Genomic DNA, 6,410 nt, shown 5'->3' on the forward strand with positions numbered 1-6,410 from the left:
CGAGCTGTCTCCCCTCCGTCAGCCCCGAGCTGTCTCCCCTCTGTCAGCCCCTGTCCCCCTCTGTCAGCCCTCGAGTTCTATTCACAAGTAATGTTGAAAAAGAAAACCAAAGCAGGAGGCATTACAATCCCGGACTTCAAGCTGTATCACAAAGCTGTCATCATCAAAGCAGTATGGTCCCGGCACAAAACTGGACACATGGATCAATGGAACAGAACAGAGAACCCAGAAATGGGCCCACAAACATATGGCCAACTCATCTTTGACAAAGTTCTGGGAAAACTAACTATACAGCAACATGCAGAAGAATGAACCTAGACCACTCTCTACACCATATACAAAAATAAATGCAAAACATGTGAAAGACCTAAATGTCAGGCAGGAAACCAGCAGGATCCTAGAGGAGAACACAAGCAATAACCTCTATGACCTCGGCCGCAGCAACCTCTTACTGGACATGTAGCCAAAGGCAAGGGAAACAAAAGCACAAATGAACTACTGGGATCCCATCAAGATAAAAAGCTTCTGCACAGCGAAGGAAACAATCAACAAAACTAAAAGGCAACTGATAGAATGGGAGAAGATATTTGCAAATGACAAATGAGATAGAGCGTTAGTATCCAAAATCTATAAACGTACCAAACTCAACACCCAAAAACAATTAACCCAGTGAAGAAATGAGCAGAAGACATGAACAGGTATTTCCTCAAAGAAGACATCGAGATGGCCAACAGACACATGAAAAGATGCTCAACATCACTCATCATCAGGAAAATACAAATCAAAACCATGATTATATACCGCCTCACACCTGTCAAAATGGCTAAAATTAACAACTCAGGAAACAGGAGATGTTGGCGAGGATGTGGAGAAAAGAGAACCCTCCCGCACAGCTGGTGGGCATGCACAGTGGTGCAGTTACCGTGGAAAGCAGTGTGGAGGTGCCTCAGAAAACTAAAAATAGAACTACCCTAAAACCAAGCAATTGCACTACTAGGAATTTACCCAAAGGACACAAAAATGCTGGATTGGAGGGGCACATGCACCCCGATGTTTATAGCAGCGCTATCGACAATAACCAAATTACTGAAAGAGCCCAAATGTCTATCCAGTGACGAATGGACAAAGAAGATGTGGCATACATATACGATGGAATATTATTCTGTGATCAAAAGAATGAAATCAATTTATCTAGGTTTTAATTCCTCACTAGCAATGGCCTCCTCCGTCAACTGGCAAAGTTATCATTTTAATGCAGTTTTGCAGAGAGACAGAATGCGCCCGTGCTCCAAGCACTTCAGAAGCATGAGGTCATCGAGCCTCCGGGGGTGGGGGGTGCATTCGTCTGCAGAGCCCATGGGCCTTCTGGTCCGAAACCAGGCTCTTGTCCAGGAACTTTACTGTCATGACTGGACCAGTTTGTTCTAATCCCTCGGCTAATCCTGAGAACAAATCTGTTTGTTTTTAAATTGCGATGTACACGCACGCAGAAAAATATACACAAGTCTCAAGTTTACAGCTTAATAAATAAATGCATATATTTGCATAACCACCCCTGGCATCAGATGCAACCCCCACAAACGCCAAGCGTTCCCAGGTGGCAGTGTCTGACGGCATCGACTCCTGAGCCCAGACCCCACTCACCGGTGCGGCGCAGGGGGCAATCAGGCCTTGAGCCCTTCGAAGCCCCACCACCAATGGGCCACAGGCCTGGAGCAGGTCATTTACCTCACTGAACATCACTGCTCCCAGCTGGGCAGCCAGGACGAGGTGACCAAGTGGCTTCCCTGTGTGGGTCACATGACACTGTGTGTGAAGATCACTTTCTCCATGCCTGACACATCACTGTTGTGTCGGGGCCACAGGCATGCACGAGCATTCAGTAACTGTGTGACATTCTGCAATTTTGCAGTCACCAGAACCAAATGAATGGGTCGGGGCTATGCCCCACAGCCGCGTTTCTCATGGTTGCAGCTCCTAAAACTGTCCGTTTGTGGACGCCTCGAGCTGCTGCCAAAAATGTAAGTTTTTTACACTTCAGACTGATGGAGCCATTTATATACTTCAGCGTGCACGTGTATGTGTCTGTGTGCACTCACAGCATGTAAATATGTGTGCCTGTGTGTGCCTACATAGTGCGTAAATTCATGTGTGTGCGTGTGCATGCATGGTATGTACATGCATGTGTGCCTACACAGTATGCAAATGAATGCACATGTGCACATATATACATGTAAATGTGAGTGCACGTGAGTGTGCACATGCACACGTGTGTGTCTCTGCGTATATGTGAGTGTAAATGTATGCATCTTCCGAGCCGTGTTCGGGAATATGTGTGTTTTAAGTGTTTCGTGTTCTTTGGGCACGTCCACGTTGAGCACCAGTTGGGGACGGCATCTGGGACTTTGTGGATCACCTTTGGTGAGCAGCTGGTGTTCGCTACCAAGTAGAAGTAAGTAGCTTTCCCAGCAAGGGATAACCAAGAAGGCGCAGAGCAGAAGCTGGAGCTGCTTCAGATTCTGGGTCTCCTCTCTCTCTGCCCCTCCTTCACCCAAGCTTTGTCTCTCTCTGTCTCAAAAGTAAACACTAAAAAAATATTTTTAAAAATTATTTTTTAAAATTCAGGTTAGTTAACATACAGTGTAGTATTGGTTTCAGGAGAATTTAGTGATTCATCACATACAACACCCAGTGCTCGTCCCAACGAGTGCCTGCCTCAGTGCCCATCCCCCATCCAGCCCATCCCCCACCCACCTCCATTCCAGCAAGCCTCAGTTTATGTTCTTTATTCAAGAGTTTCTTATGGTTTGCTGCTTTCTGCTGCTTCTACAGTCAACGCAAATCATTTTGCCTGAAACATTTTTTTCTTTCTCTGGTGCAGGGACACTTCTCTGCTTTGACCATGTGGCTCTTGCCCTCAGGTCCGACACCCACAGGACATGGTGGGGGGCCCTGATGACTGGGGAATCCATGTCTCCAGACCCAGAACGAGGGCTCTCGGCAGACATGGGGACCAGCCAAGCCAGCCAGAGGAGGATCCCGGCTTTCCTGTCCCACCCCTGGGCCGGGTATCTCCGTCCTGCGCCCGTGGTCTGCAGACACGGTTCCCCGGCTCCCGGCACTGGGCTCTGGGCACACAAAGAAAGCTTCCCACACACAGGAGCTCGGAGCTGGCAGAGGAAAAAGCAAACCAAAGGCAAAATGCAGAGATTGCAAAAGACAGAGAGAGAGTGTGAGTGACAGACAGAGTCAGAGAGACAAAGGAGAAGACAGCAACACTGTCAAAAAAGTCAACAGATTTTTAAATTCTGTTGTCATCTGTTATGCCTCCAATAAATTCTATTTCTCAATATTCTTTTTTTTTAAGTTTATGTATTTATTTTGAGAGAGAGAATGGAAGAGAGCACAAGCAGGAAAGGGGCAAAGAGAAAGGGAGAGAGACAGAATCCCAAGCAGGCTAGGCACCCTTAGCACAGAGCCTGATGCGAGGCTCGAACCCACGAACTGTACGATCATGACCTGAGCGGAAGCGAAGAGTCAGACACCTAACTGACTGAGCCACCCAGGTGCCTCCCGCATCAATATCCTAATTTAACTCGAATTTCTGTAACAACTGAAAAGAAGTGGACCGTCCCAGAAGCCCGCTGAGCTGGCCCCCGATGGCCGCCTGTCACAGCTCACCGGCAGCGAGGCCAGGCTTCCCCAGACTCGCCGTGACACAGGCCACGTACGATCACGGAGTAGCTCTAAACAGTAGGGTTTTGTTTAATTCAAAAAAGTATAGTGCTTGTCACGAGTTGAAAATTCAGACCAAAGATGGAAGGTCCTAGTGTGGAGGCGAACAGTGAAAAGCCTTCAGGACCCGCAGGCACGGGAGGCAAATCGTTTCTGGAACAAACCATGAGACCACTGACCAACGGGCTGGAACCTGGCATCCGCCGCGCGGCCCCGCGGTCAGCTGCAAAGCTTCCAACTGACGGGGACCCAAGTGGGTGGCGTTTGCTTTCTGGAACATCATAAAAACATTTCCTGTGTGAGAATCCACATCTGGCCCGGGGGTCAGAGCACCCCTGGCTCCGGGTCTCCTACTTCCAGCCATGATACCCGTTGACAGGGACGGAGGAAGCCAGCAGCCTTTCATTTTCAACAAAATACATCTTAACCTATTTTTGAAAGGTTCTGGCAAGTGTATTTTGCACAAAATTGTTTCTCCCCTCAATCACTGGTTTTGCAAAGAAATGTTAAACCACATGTATTTGATTAAGTTACCCTCAACTCTTTGAAAAGGCCTTTTATCAGAAATGTTTAATGGCCCCAGATCCTTGGAAATCCTTTTTTTGAACCAAATCTTCCCGTTTGTTTTAAAATGAAATGAAACTTGAAATCAATGCCTTGGGTTTGAGTCTATAGTTGGCACTCTCTATTCCACTAAATGTGAAAAAGAGTGAAGACCCATGAAGAAACAGAAGTTATATATACTGAATGCATTTGTTCTAGAATATTCTCATTAACACTCTGCCATCACTGCTTACTAAGCAATATTTGCCTAAGTTACTGTCACTTTCCATCTCACAAATTTACATTAAATTCAGCAATAAATGTACACACTCGCAGTCTGATACTGTAAGTCTCTGATTACATAAAATGTGAACAGAATAACCTAAAATGGGAGGAGTAAATAAAACTTTCAACGATGTTTAAGTTCTGCTTGAATATTGGGAGCAGGGCAGCCAGTGAGTGTGTGCTTGGATCAGGCCTCGGGGGGTCTGCTGGCTGTGCACAGACCCTCCCCGCTGTCCACCTCTGGGCACTTCTTCCAGGTCTGAGTCCCATGGTTGTGCCACCCCACGGCGCACCTGCTCCTTAACCTCCTGCAGCAACTTCAAATTTGCCTAACTAATGCAAAATCTCCTCTGTTCTCAAACCAGAGTCCTGTCTTCATTGCCTGCTGATAACTGGATTATAAATTGATCTGCCATTCAGTTTTCTATACAGATTTGCTACATGCCACAAATTCATCCAATTTGTTTATCTTCATAGATATTTCCTTTTCGTCTTTATACAATGTCATCACTGCATTCCCCTGGCAGTTATGTAGCTTTTCAATACATTTCCACCAGTAACTCCTGTGTATTTTCTTAGCTTTTTTCTTCTTTTACCCATTTACCATTAACAAACATATTTCCTCTATTTTTAATTTTTTTAATGTTTATTTAGTTTTGAGAGAGAGAGAGACAGACAGAATGTGAGCAGGGGAGGGACGAAGAGAGAGAGGGAGACAGAGAATCTGAATCAGGCTCCAGGCTCCGAGCTGTCCCCACAGAGCCTGATGTGGGGCTTGAACCCATGAACCATGAGATCATGACCTGAGCCAAAGTCAGATGCTTAACTGACTGAGCCCCAACAAGCGTGTGTTCTGTTTTACACTTTTATTTTTAATCAGCACACCTCCACGAGCCAGACGTGTTTTGTCTGTCTCGGTTATTATGGCCCCAAGTAGAACAATGGCCGTGACGTAGTGAGCACTCAATAAATATTTATTAATGAATATGACTCTCGAGAAATTATAACAAACAGGGTTTAAACACGATCAACTGGATTTAGTGTTAGGAAAATAAGTAGTGATCTTGTCAAGAATAGTTTTAAATGAGTAGCTGTTGTAAAATAGGGAGAAGTTGAGAGAGAGGAGTTGAGTGAACCAAATGTCCGAGGAGACGGTTGGAGCTGAGACCCAGAGAACACAGCGAGCTGAGCCTAAAAGCGGGCGCACCGAGCACATGCACAGACCCGCACTGGGAAATATGTCTCTTACTTCTCTGTTCTTGCGATGTCCGCCTGCCAGAAACCCCAGAGGTGGGAGGGCGCGGCCAGAACCCTTGCACAGATGGCAGAGGACCAGAGGGGTGACTCAGGAGATAAGGACACAGTGGCACACCCGAGGGCCCAGTGAGGCTGCTCCGATAGTGGCGGCAGCCCAGCCTCGGGCTTGGTCCAAAACTTGCTGCCGTCGTCACATTTAGCTCCATTATTTGTGTTTTCCCCATTCCGTGGGCACCAGCGGTCCCTAGAACCAGGGAAAGATGAAGACTGAGCTTTGGGTTTGCCCCAGGGGTGTCGAGGCAGCTGCGACCGTGGCCGCAAATGACTCCAGGGGCTAAAATTGAAGCTCAAGCAAATCAGACTCCAAACCAGGGCGCCTCCTCCAGCTTCCGGCCTAGGGGCAGCAGAATAGATGAGGGAAGGCCATATACTGGAATTTTCTCCGGGGAGCAAGGGAAGGCTCATTTCAATGGAATTTTGGTTTGTGTGTGGGGTAAGTAATTCCACAATGGAAGGAGATAACTACTTAATTTTGTAGCGTGGTTGTCAATTTGGGGCATTTAAGGAACTGGTCTTGGATTGTTAAATGA

This window comes from Suricata suricatta, chromosome 7 (genome assembly GCF_006229205.1).
Source record: "Suricata suricatta isolate VVHF042 chromosome 7, meerkat_22Aug2017_6uvM2_HiC, whole genome shotgun sequence".
NCBI lineage: Eukaryota > Metazoa > Chordata > Mammalia > Carnivora > Herpestidae > Suricata > Suricata suricatta.